Here is a 13,384-nt window from a genome sequence, read left to right on the forward strand (position 1 = left end):
TAAAGGAAAAAAAAGATATGTATGAAATTCACATTTTCGGGGTGGGGCGGGGGTCCTTCTTAGGTTATTGCACCTGGGCCCTGTGGTTTCTAGTTATGCCTCTGACCCTGGCAGCTGTTGGATGGAGTGTAAGTGCACATCTTAGCTACATTTATGAATATATATATATATATATATATATATATATATATAAGGTCGAAAAGGTGTATGCACTCTCAGCATCAGTGGCAACTGCCAGGGTGCTGTAGTATGTAATGCAAATAGAAGAAAAAATAAGCACTCACTGGTCTTCTGGCATCTGTGACAAATGTGTCAGAGACGGCATCAGAACATCACACAGTGAAGGGGGTAAGTCAAGCAGCAATGGGCAGAAAATATATATATATTTATATGTTGATTTACATATATATTTATGTGTTAATATATGTTATAGATGTTGTTTTAATTGTTGAACCTATCAGGTATTACGTTACCTGTTTTAAACCACTCTTGTGTAAAGCATTGCATGCTATGACTACGGCCGCAATGGCCGAAACATGTTAGAAGCTGTGCGTTGCCTATCTATGCGTTTTGGATGGCTCCCAACTTTTAAGGATTTCCAATAAAGAATAATTGTTTTACTATACAGCGGCTCCAAATCTACATTTGTTCCTGTGCCATTACCAGCTTCCGGAACCGCTGTACCCGCCTGGTCGGGTGTTTTGCAGCCAGTCCAGATACCTGCATTCCTTTGATTCCCTCCCCCCCCACACACACACACATATGTCATCAACTACGTCAGTGGAGCCTCACTTCCGGGTTTTGGAACAGCGTGCAGAGTGTGAATGCCGGGTGATCAGCTGATTCAGCTGCTGAGTGAGTCTCGGCCCATGGAGGCTGTGAATAGAGCCGGGCTAAGGAGAAAAATAGCACCAGTGTCCTCACCGTATGAACCGATACGCAAGGTATTTCCATGATGTTTAGAGGTAGGGGGGAACAAGGATAGTTTGCTTTTGGGTCCTGGTGAAAATTTAACTTGTGTGCATTTTATAAGTATCAATTACAGTGTGCCTATCTTCTTTGATTATGTGTATATACAGATATTTACACATAGATATATATGTATATAAACATATACATATATATTTACTGGGAACACACACAGTTCCCATAGACCGCATTGTGAAGGCACAATTTTTTTCTACCACCCCACTCACGCCAATTTTAAACCCTAAAAACTGCCTAGTGAAGTTGTTTTTTATTAAAATATATGCTGCATTATTTCTTATTAAAAAATACAGTACCCTCGTTTTTGAGAGCTTAAGGTAGCAATAACCAGCCACTTGTAAAGGCTGGTTAATTATTGTGCATCCGCAAACGGGCAAATTTGCCCATTTGGGGGAGTGAGATAATTTAGCACTCCACTTGTAATCTGACCCTTAAGGTATTACCAGTTTATATTAAAACTTTGCTTTTGGAACACACACACATATATATATATATATATATATATATATATATATATATATATATGTATATACAGTATGCATACTGTACATGTATAGTAAATATAAATATATATGTTACACTTGTATTCACTCTGCCTTTCTGTTCTCATAGCAGTAGTTCTTATGTAGAAAAGGGGTTGCTACATTTCAAGAAACAGACAGTGCAAGGCTAACATGAGAATATTTGCTTGTTATGAGAAAAACTCTGATTTTACTAAGACGCATGACACGCCTTCTAAACTGAAGGGGACAGGAGAGTCTTTAGGGTAACATTTTGGAAAGAAGTCTGATACAGCATGTGTGGAATTCACTGCCTGTGTTTCACTGAATGAAGACTCTCAGAGCTGATGCATGATATTAAAGGGCCATAATACCCAAATGTTTAAACACTTGAAAGTGATGCAGCATAGCTGTAAAAAGCTGACTAGAAAATATCACCTGAACATCTCTATGTAAAAAGAAAGATATTTTACCTCAAAAGTTCCTCAGTAGCCACCTCCCATTGTAAAGGATTTCTAAGCAGCATTTTAGTGTGTTTGTCCTGGGACATCTAAAGGGACTAGCATCGTGCACTCTCATATTATTTCACCAATCAGGTAAAGGAAGCTTACTATGAAATCTCATGAGAGTTAAGTCAAATCTCATGAAATCACAGTAAGAGTTCATGACCTCAGCACTGCTGATGCTGATTGGCTGCTGTTCATTTCTTCATTTTTTTAAATTTGTTTACCTGCAGCTGGAAGCAGCTGAGTATAACTTTTTACACACAACTTACTCTGCTGAGCTGAGGAGATTGTGAGGTAAAATATCTTCCTTTTTTACATAGAGATGCTCAGGTGATATTTTCCTGTCAGCTTTTTACAGTTATACTGCATCAGTTTCAAGTGATTTAGCATATGAGTATTATGTCCCTTTAATGTCTTGTCCAAAACTCGAAGAAAAGTAATGCGTTAATAGTTTAATCACTGATTTTTTTTTATTGTACTGCAATTACTGCTTAATGTGTGTTATTACACTAAGTTCATAATTAACACCTTTATTATTCTACTGCATTATCGTGCATCAGTTTTCCTTTTTGCATACTATAGTGAGACCTAGTTGCGGCTCCCCCAGTGTCAGGACAAAACACCAACTTATCTAAGAAACCCCATAAGGCAAACAAAAAAGACTTGGCATCTTGAAGAATGGGGTCAACTTTCTCTTGAAAGGGGATATGCAGGCTCAGGCCTTACCCTTGAGTAAGGATATAATACAAGTTTGAGTTTCTTCTTCATTCTTTCATTTAAAGTGACATTATTTGTAAAGCTTCTGCGTCAATTTTTCTGGTAAAGGTAATTTTTGAAGCAGAAGTAGCTCTATGAGGCATAAAAGGAGACAAAGGAGAATAACTGGAATATGCTAATTAAGCTGCTGCTGTTTTATAGCAATGTTCTAAACATTTCATTTAGTCTAATTTAGGACTAGATTACAAGTGGAGCGGTATTTTGCATTTTCGGTAAATGTGCTAGTCGGATTACGCTGGTATTACAAGTTGAAAGTTATCAGTTTTTTCTCTAGCGGTAACCAAAATTGCAAATAAAATCAAAATTCGAAAATCGTGATCACGTTTACACATTCATTCATAATTTAAAACCCCACTATTGCACAAAGACTATCCCATATTCACATTCCTCATAGAAGTCAATGGAGAAGATTTTTTTTTTTTAAAAGAAAACCTCACTAACATCTCACTATTGCGCAAACAATATATGTCATATCTTTGAGGCTTTAAAACTTTTCATGCAATATTTTTTTAGACAGTGTTGATATGAGTGTAACTGTACTTTGTAATATATTTTTGAAGTGCTTTGTGCAACTTTTTATTTTTGGAAAACAGTTAACCACAGCTCTAAGATCGCAGTAAAGATTCTCGTATAAATCAAAATTGTGCTAGCGTAATCGCGATTGCACTGAACTTGTAATATCAGCACAATGGAAAGGAGGTGCAAATGATCACAATAACACTGGTGTAATCTAGCCCTTAGGCCTATATTTAACAAGGTCTGGCGGACCTGATTCGACAGTGCGGATCAGGTCCGTCACACCTCGCTGAATACGGAGAGCAATACACTCTCCGTATTCAGCATTGCACCAGCAGCTCACAAGAGCTGCTGGTGCAATGTCGTCCCCTGCAGACTCGCGGCCAATGGGCCGCCAGCAGAGGGTGTTAATCAACCCAATCGTACTCGATCGGGTTGATTTCCGCCGATGTCTGTCCACCTGCTCAGAGAAGGCGGACAGGTTATGGAGCAGCAGTCTCTGTGACCGCTGCTTCATAACTGCTGTTTCTGGCGAGTCTGAAGACTCGCCAGAAACACGGGTCATCAAGCTCCATACGGAGCTTGATAGATATGCCCCTTAGTGTGCATACTCTGGAGATTAGCTGAGTATGCTACCAGTAAAGGGCCTTGGTGGTACAGCTTTCTTAAAGTAAAGATTTTTGGGTGTGTATGCAGTCAGGCTGTGTGATAATGTCTGTCCATAAAAGGATTAGGAAGGAACATGGTAACACTGTCCCTGTACAGCGGGTAAGACCCAGGGTGTGATCAGAGGAGAGTGCAGAGACAAAGTAGAGTAAAATCAAGATCCATAAGGATCACTTCCCAGGATAAGGGTAAGTAACAGATGGACAGGAGCAGTACAAAATCATAATTGATAAGCAAGGTCAAAGTTCAGCAATGGTTAATCTAAAAAAAGAAATACAGGTCAAGTAAAAAACAAACAAACAAAAAAATAGCCAAAGAGTCCATACACAAAACAGTAACATGGAATAGCACAGCCAGGAACCCTCAGCTTTAAATACGGATACCCACTAGAAATATACAGGCTAAGCTGAAGAGAGAAGTGAGCAATCCCAGGAAATAGTGCACAGCCAATGTGAACTTAGTGCTTTTAGGGAAGGATAGTGCAGACTACAGATAGCATAGATAAGTGACAAGTGCAACAATGTCTTGCTAGGGGAAGTTGTGCACAAGTTAAATACAAACTAAATTCATGAACCAGAAGATCAGACAATAATTGGGTTACAGCACACAGTAATTGAGGTATTCTTACAGAAAAGGCACAGTAAGCAGCCAGGTAATCATTCAAAATCAGACAACACAGCATGGGGTAAAGTACAAATCAGAATCCAGAAGTCAGTCCAAGGTCAAGTGAGACACAAACAATTTATATTTTTCTGTATATTTCTAGGCTCCTTTGTTTGGGGACTGATTGAGCAATGCACAATCTCAGGTGTGTCTTCACGCTTCTAAACTGGGAAACAAACAAATGATGCAAACACCTGATGACCACTTACAGTATTTCAACTTGATGAACAACACTTTTCCTGCCCCCGGTCCTTTTCCTAACATCAGTTCAGTTAAGAAGGTGTTTCTCAAAAGAGCAGTCTTTTTGTTAATGTATTTATTCACTTGGCCACATAATATTCTTATTATTTTTATTTTTTTATGAAAAGTACTGTACGCATTTTAGTGATTGTTACATTTGTAGCTCTGAACTTTTCAACATTGTGATGTATTTATCATAACACATGAAATGCTATACACTGTACTTGAGTGCAGACTTAAAAACACAAACACATTATTTCTGCCCACACTGAAACAATTGCTATAATCACAGAAAAAAGACAAAGATATCTAGTACAAAGGAAACTGTTTCTTTTTATTTCAACTCTCTTATGCTCCTGATGCACAAATCTTGGATTGTATTATGCTGACAGCAAAGAATATTTTGTATACTCATATAACTTTTCGGCCTTTGTTTTCTTCTTTCACTAGAGAAATAACCCCTGTGACATGAGCAAATACAAAGCAAGTACAAAATGTCTAAAGAGTTGGCTCAGGCAACAGAGTAAGATACCCCAGGGTATTTAACAGGATGTGCGTAGGGTAGTAATTTGCAATTATTGGCTTTCTCTGGAAAATCAAGCTAAAACCTTTGTATTTGTTGTGGGGAAAAAAGAAAGCTGCATTTTATGTTTAATGAAGAACAGAATGTCATAAAAAGATTACTTTTTTCTTAGACAATAATATACAAATACTTTTAATAGATGCTTAATTCAGTTGTCTACAGTTATCTAAATCAGGGGTGGTCAACTGTAGGTCCAAGGGCCTCATTTGACCTTCAACACTTATTACGGACCCTGGGACTAAGAATGTAAGACATCTTTTTTGGGGCCCCTGCAAAAAACAAAAACTAAAACTATGTTCTTTGGGGTGGCCAAACGTCAATAGACAGTTCCAATAGAGCAAAATGAGAGTGTTCAGCAAAAAGTTTAAAATGTAACACGTAACATGTATTGAAAGAAATCTGATTAAAAACAGGAGGTCAAAGGTAAACCAGTGAGAGCATAGGTACCCTAGGGCTGGCAGGCTTATGTGTTTCAGCTTTACGCCGTAATCATAGCATGGGGATGCCAGAGGTGTACAACTTATACACAAATTACAATGACGTCACTCGTTAAAACAAGGAAAAAACATGCCCATGTCTTTACATGCCTGTAACAAATCCTATGGTGAATATTATTAGTAAAGGATTATCAAAAACTCTTACAGCAAATTGAAAAAAGTTACACTACTTACTCATGATCATATAGGACCACCTATATTGAGATAATGTTATGTACAGCCATACCTATATTCGCCATTTATCATATGGGGGGGGGGGCAAACAGGTCATTAGATTGCACTTGTCATAAGTACACACATATATATATGAAGTATACTTAAATGGATCCTTAGTTCTTAGGGACCTCCATAGAAGTGTATGATAAAGGACTAAAGATAGCATATATAAATGCATAACTCTAAACCAAACTAAATAAAGGTCCTCAAAAGTATATACATATAACATATATATATAGCATGCTAAATACACCCTCAGACACCCACATGGGCAAATAATATATATATATATATATATATAAAAGAGTCAATGCGGTCATTTTCAATGAAAAAAGGGGGTATACACATGCATATATAGCATATATACGTATGGAGTACAGTAAATAACAAAGGGGAACAATTGTATCATAGTGCGGAGATGATGTAAAGACCAAACCAGACCAGACCAGAGAGAAGAAAAACCAACTATTCCCAATAATTAATTGTCGAATTCAGAGTTCAGGCCTTGGGGAACCCTGGTCTCCAGTTTAAAAATCCACAGCATCTCCCTCTTTCGGAGAATCAAATCCCTATTATCCCCTCTTCTGGGGTAGGGGATCATATCAATGGGTTGCCACGAAAAACAGGACAGGTCCTTATTGTGTATTTGTGCAAAATTATATACAAGGGGGGTGGTGGCTTTTCCCACTCGAATGGTTGAGAGATGCTTCCTCACCCTGGATCTAATGTCCGTTGTCGTGAGTCCATCATATTGTTTACAACAAAAATTAACCTCATAAGTCTTGCCTGTCACTGTTGAGCTAAAGTGATCTGACATAGTTAAATAATCACAAGCTCCACACCTGGAGCTACCACATTTGAATGATCCCTTGTGTATAAGCCATGCGCTAGCTTGAGGCGTATGTTTCTTTAACACTGTGGGAGACAATATATTGCCCAATGTACGGTTTCTCCGATAAGAGCACCTCATTCCTTCCTGAACACAGTTTATTAACCTATCATCTGCAATAAGCATATTGAAATGATGTTTCACAATCCCACATATTTCATTATATTGACAGCTATACTCAGTAACAAAAGTTACTCCCTTGTGAGTTTCTGGGGATTAAAATTTATCTCTCAAAAGGTCTGCTCTGTTCAATTTCGCAACTTCCCCATATGCTTTTTTAATTGTTTTACGTGGGTATCCTCTCTGGAGCAAACGTTTGCTTACATCCTCCATCTGGGCCTGACAATCTACCCTATCAGAGCAGTTTCTTTTAGCTCTAATGAGTTGACCCTTCGCAATAGCGTATGGTACATGTTTCGGGTGGCAACTCCTAGCATGCACAAGGAGTTGCCCAATATGGGTTTTCTATAAAGACTGGTAATAATTTTACCCTCCCTTGAACCACTAAGGTATATATGAAGGAAATTAATCTTCTTCGATTGAATCTCAGATGTGAATCAGTCCCACATCATTCTGGTTAATATCTAGTATAAAATTACCCAGATCAGTTTCAGTGCCATGCCAAATAAGGATCAGATCGTCTATGAAACAACGGTAAAAACAAATATTTTCCCTGTAGGGGTTGCTATCTCCAAAGATGCGGGACAGCTCCCACCAACCCATAAAAAGGTTGGCGTATGAGGGGGCAAATTTAGTCTCCATTGCTGTCCCGCATCTCTGGAGATAGCAAGTTCCCTCAAATTCAAAAAAATTGTGGGTTAGCAAAAAAAGAGTAACCCGAAGAATATATGCTTGAAAATCATTAGAAAACTCTGACCAGTCCCGAAGGAAAAAAGCAATGGCTTCCATACCCCTATCATGGGGGATGGAGGAGAAAAGGGCTGTGACATTGATAGTGACCCTTCTGTGGTGGTCCATCCTCCAATATACTTTTTCAACCAAATTAACCAAATGTTTGGTATCCCTTAGGAAGCTGGGTAGAGCTTCCACAAATGGGTGCAGTTACATGTCCAGTCATTGGGATAAATGTTCAAGGATAGAGCCAATCCCGCTAAAAATCAGGCGGCCTTTCACATTGGTTAGAGACTTGTGCACCTTTGGGAGATGGTGGAAAACGGTTGTGTAACCGGATGTTCAACATAAATGTATGTAGCGGTATCCACATCAATACACACGCTCTCTACACCATCATCCAGAAAGAGCTTCAACTCTCTTTGAAACCAATGGGTAGGATTTGTGGACAGTACAGTATAAGAGTCACTATCTTCCAACTGGCATAATGCTTCACCTAAATAGTCCATTTTGTTCAATACCACCACTGAGCCCCCTTTATCTGCATTGCATATAACAATGTCTTGATTATTAGCCAACTGTGTTAGGTCCACTTTTTCTAATTTACTTAGATTTTCGGGGGGTCTTTGAAGTGGGCTTTGCTAGGTATTTTAAATCATTCTCCACTCTTCCATAGAATTTCTCTATGATGTTTCCCCTGCTTTGGATGGGATAGAACCTTGATGGAGCTTTTAATCCCTTAACACAGGTGGTATGAGCTAGGGTTGTTGAATTATCACCTTCTTATAGAAGGTTGTTAAGTGAGATTAGATCACAAGACTCCAAAAAAGTTAAATCTGTATTTAGGTTAGTGGTAACCTGTTTCTTATGTTTAGATGAATCAGGTTCTATTATATTAGTACATGCAAAATGACCCCTCAATGTGATATTCCGAATCAATCGGTTTACATCAACAATGTTTTTAAACAGATTGAAGTTGGTTGAAGGTATAAATCCCAGGCCTAGCCCAAGTACATGCAATTGGGTATCAGAGAGATCAGTACTAGATAAGTTTATCACACAATCTGTTTGTACTTTGTTTGCCGTCTTATTTCCCTCAGTTTGTAGCCCTGGTTCTCCTTATTCTGTGTCCCCCCTGTCTAGTTTGCTCTGGGGCAAGGAAAAAACCTGCTCACGTTGAAGATTATCCTTATCAGTGTGTTTATTTAAATTAGTGGCTGCTACTACATTTCGGTCAGAATCTGCTTGGCTGTTAGGTACTACATGTGGAGTACTAGCATTATATTTACTCACACTTGTCTTGGGTCTAACCACCAATTCCTGGTTATTGCTATTATGTGGAGGAATCCCAGAACTAGTCACTGGTGCATTTTTTAGTATGACTTTTATCTCATTAACCTGCACTGCTTCATCTCCACTAGTGGCTGACCCCTCATCCCCAGATTCCGCTTCAGTATCAGAAAATGTAACCTGAGTTTACCTTTCCTTTCCCCTTCTATTCCTACATCCTCTGTTATTAGATCTATTTCTGTTTTGTAGTCTCCTAGTCTGAGTATGTCTGTTCTTATTCCATATGTATATATGTTAGTGTCATAGTCAGTCTGGTCACGAATGTATTTAGTATGCTTAATATTTATAACCTGTTTCTTGATATCAGCTACTACATTCTTAAGTACTAGATCAAATCTTCCATAATCCACATTATTTTGCAGAGAATTAATTTCTAGTTGTAACACACAGATCTCTTCCCTAACAGAGGTTAACAGCTTAGCTTTAAAATCACACAGAAATGACATTAGACAAATTGAGCAGTCCATTAATATGTTATTCCAGGCCTCCATAAAATGTGGTAGCTCCAGGTGTGCTGATGTCAGATCACTTTAGCTGAACAGTGACAGGCAAGACTTATGAGGTTCATTTTTGTTTAAATTGTACCTCTACATATGTTGTTTACTGCATAACCTGTACAAAATGTGGTAAACAATATCTTGGACTCACAACAAGAGATATTAGATCCAGGGTGAGGGAGCATCTCTCAACTATTCGAGTGGGAAAAGCCACCACCCCTCTTGTATATCATTTTGCACACATACACAATAAGGATCTGTCCTGTTTTTCGTGGCAACCCATTGATATGATCCCCTACCCCAGAAGAGGGGGTGATAGGGATTAGATTCTCCGAAAGAGGGAGATGCTGTGGATTTTTAAACTGGAGACCAGGGTTCCCCAAGTCCTGAACTCTGAATTTGACATAATTAATTTTTGGGAATAGTTGGTTTTTCTTCTTTCTGGTCTGGTCTGGTTTGGTCTTTACAGCATCTCCGCTCTATGATACAATTGTTCCCCTTTGTTATTCACTGTACTCCATGTGTATATATGCATGTGTATACCCCCTTTTTTCATGGCAAATGACTGCATTGACTCATATATATATATATATATATATATATATATATATATATATATATATTTTTTTCCCATGTGGATGTCTTAGGGTGTATTTAGCATGCTATATATGTGTTATATGTATTTACTTTTGAGGACCTATATTTAGTTTGGTTTAGAGTTATGCATTTATATATGCTATCTTTAGTCCTTTATCATACACTTCTATGGAGGTCCCTAAGAACTAAGGATCCATTTAAGTATACTTTATATATATGTGTGCACTTATGACAAGTGAAATTTAATTACCTGTTTGGCTCCCCTATGATAAATGGTGACTAAAGGTATGGCTGTACATATCATTATCTCAATATAGGTGGTCCTATATGATCATGAGTAAGTAGTGTACTATACTGTTAACTTTTTTCAATTTGCTGTAAGAGTATTTGATAATCCTTTACAAATACTATTCACCATAGGATTTGTTACAGGCATGTAAATAATTTACCTATGGGCGTGTTTTTTCCTTGTTTTAACGAGTGACGTCATTGTAATTTGTGTATAAGTTGTACACCTGTGACTGGCATCCCCATGCTATGATTATGGCGTAAAGCTGAAACGCGTAAGCCTGCCAGCCCTAGGGTACCTATGCTCTCACTGGTTTACCTTTGACCTCCTGTTTTTAAACAGATTTCTTTCAATAAATGTTACGTTTTACATTTTAAAATTTTTGCTGAACGCTCTCTTTTTGCTCTATTGGAACTGTATACTTAGCCTGCCTGAGAGGTTCAACACCCTGAAAGGAACCCACCCATCTTTGTGATTTGCTCCTGAAGTTGAGGGGATACCCACGTCTCGATTCAGCTGTATGAGGATATCTGTTCTGTACTCTATTGATTTACTTACGCCTGGTAAGACAGCTTGATAAACTGATACATATTTTGGCATTTGCTCCGTATAGAGGGAGTCCCACGAGAGGATTACTGAGGATTTCCTTGATTGGCTGAGACCCGTGAGTATGACATAGTCATCATCCTGTACCAGACACGCCCCCTTATTGACAGAGTGGATTCCGCGGGGCAGATACAGTCTATCGTCAGGACGAGGGACGCCAGCAGAACAGAAGAAATTGGGACTTAATCCTTACTGTAAGTCATACGGACTCTCCTCCTAGGTGGTGAGACACCTCATCGGCCTTACCATTAACTCCTATGAACTGATATATGCCATATATCTGGAGTGCTGTTTCCTGTGGGTGCTATCCCTTCTATTCAGTTGAATTTACTAGCTATCTATGTGCTCTCTAAGAAGTGGGTCCTTTATCTATATAGCTGTGCTTCAGTGACCTCTCTCCTATATACTTTTTGGTTATTCAAAAGTCAATAGAGCCATTCGGAGGCAAAAACATCAAATAGGGCAACCCTGCAACCTTACTTATATCCCCTGTGCCACAGGACATATTTAGGAAGTACAACCCCAATTCAGAAAGTGTTGAGAAAATGCAAAAAAAAAAAAACGAACAAAAAGTCATTTCAATTCACCTTGTCCTATAGTGAAAAAACATTAACACATTATTTGATGTTTTACTTTGTGAATTTAATGTATTTTTGAAAATATACACTCATTCCAAATCTGATGACTGCTGACTGCTGATGTTCAAAAAAAGTTGGGACTAATAGCGATGTGATAAGTTGAAATAAGAAGGTGATGTGGGACTTATAGTGTGTGGGCCAACTAGGCAGTCACACAGCACAGGAGCTCCATTTAACGAAGACACACTTGCTGGGCTAACATTGGAGCTATAGCAACTGCGGAGAACACAGCGTGTATGGCATTTTCCATCAGCCCTGGTCCCTGGAAGCCCCTGAGTGAATGGCGTGAAAACCACCAGTGCATCTTGGATCATCACCTGACCACACCTGGTCTCAAGGATTTATGGAACCCTGCAGAAGCAGAAGTTTTCACAGGCTCTGCTGTTCCGCATCTCCACACAATCCCCTGGAACTTGGGTGAGTGTGTCCCTGCAAAGCAGGGCTTCCTTATCTCTCAACACTGCCTTAATTAATTGGCAACACATAGGCAGACATCTTGCCTCAAATATTTTACTCCCCTTGGGATAACAAGCTACTAAGGTGTTCTTCCTAAAGCTGTCCCTGACAAACTGACCCTGCTTATCTGCAGTATATACACTGTACATTTGCCTCTGATAGTCTGAATGGAGTGGCTAGACCTTTCTACATATCATACAGAGCCTTATTAATTACTATATATTGTGATAAGTGCACCTTGCTGCGCTCCAAATAAAATAAAAAAGGAGAAGGAAAAGAATAAAAAAAAAACAAAGGAAAAAAGTAACAAAAAATCCAGAAATATACTGGGAAACCCCTGCTGCTGAGTCAGCTCCATCTCTGATCAAGCCATCAGGCAGAGTTAACCCTCTGAACCATAACCAGAGGAGTGGTAACTGCCTTCCTTTAAGATACATTAACCAGCTGAAGTGGACACTTGAAGTATTGTCTCCCTTGGCCTTTCATCTCACAAAAAAAAACCCTTTAATATCTATTAATATACTAATCTGCGTATGCCCATGAAAGTGGATAAGTACTTTCAAAAGCTTTCACCTACCATGAAAGAAAACATGAGTTACAAAGCAAAGGAAAGCAGACACACAGCTGAAATACCAGATAACAGAGATACACAGCTGAAATACACGCTGACAATCAAATACAAGTAGACCATCCAGCACACCATAATGGAGATGAACATTATTGCAAGAGTAAAAACTTTTTTTCAACCCAAGATTGGATCATTGCAAACTGGAGTAGACACCCTTACAAGCGAGGTGCAGCAATTTTCCACACGACTTAGTTAAGCTGAAACACGCATATCAGAGGTAGAGGACAGGCAATCAAGCTCAGAGTTCTCTCTCAAACTACTTATCAAGCAAAATCAAATCCTTCAGGACAGAGTTGATGACTTGGAGAATAGAAGTAAACTCAATAATCTTTGTATAGTGGGGGTGCCTGTGTCAGTCAAGGGGAAAGATCTCCTGGAATTCACTGCTTTAATACTTCCTAAATTACTAGGTATATCTTCAGATGTCCTCC

Source organism: Bombina bombina, chromosome 1 (assembly GCF_027579735.1).
Source record: "Bombina bombina isolate aBomBom1 chromosome 1, aBomBom1.pri, whole genome shotgun sequence".
Classification (NCBI taxonomy): Eukaryota; Metazoa; Chordata; class Amphibia; order Anura; family Bombinatoridae; genus Bombina; species Bombina bombina.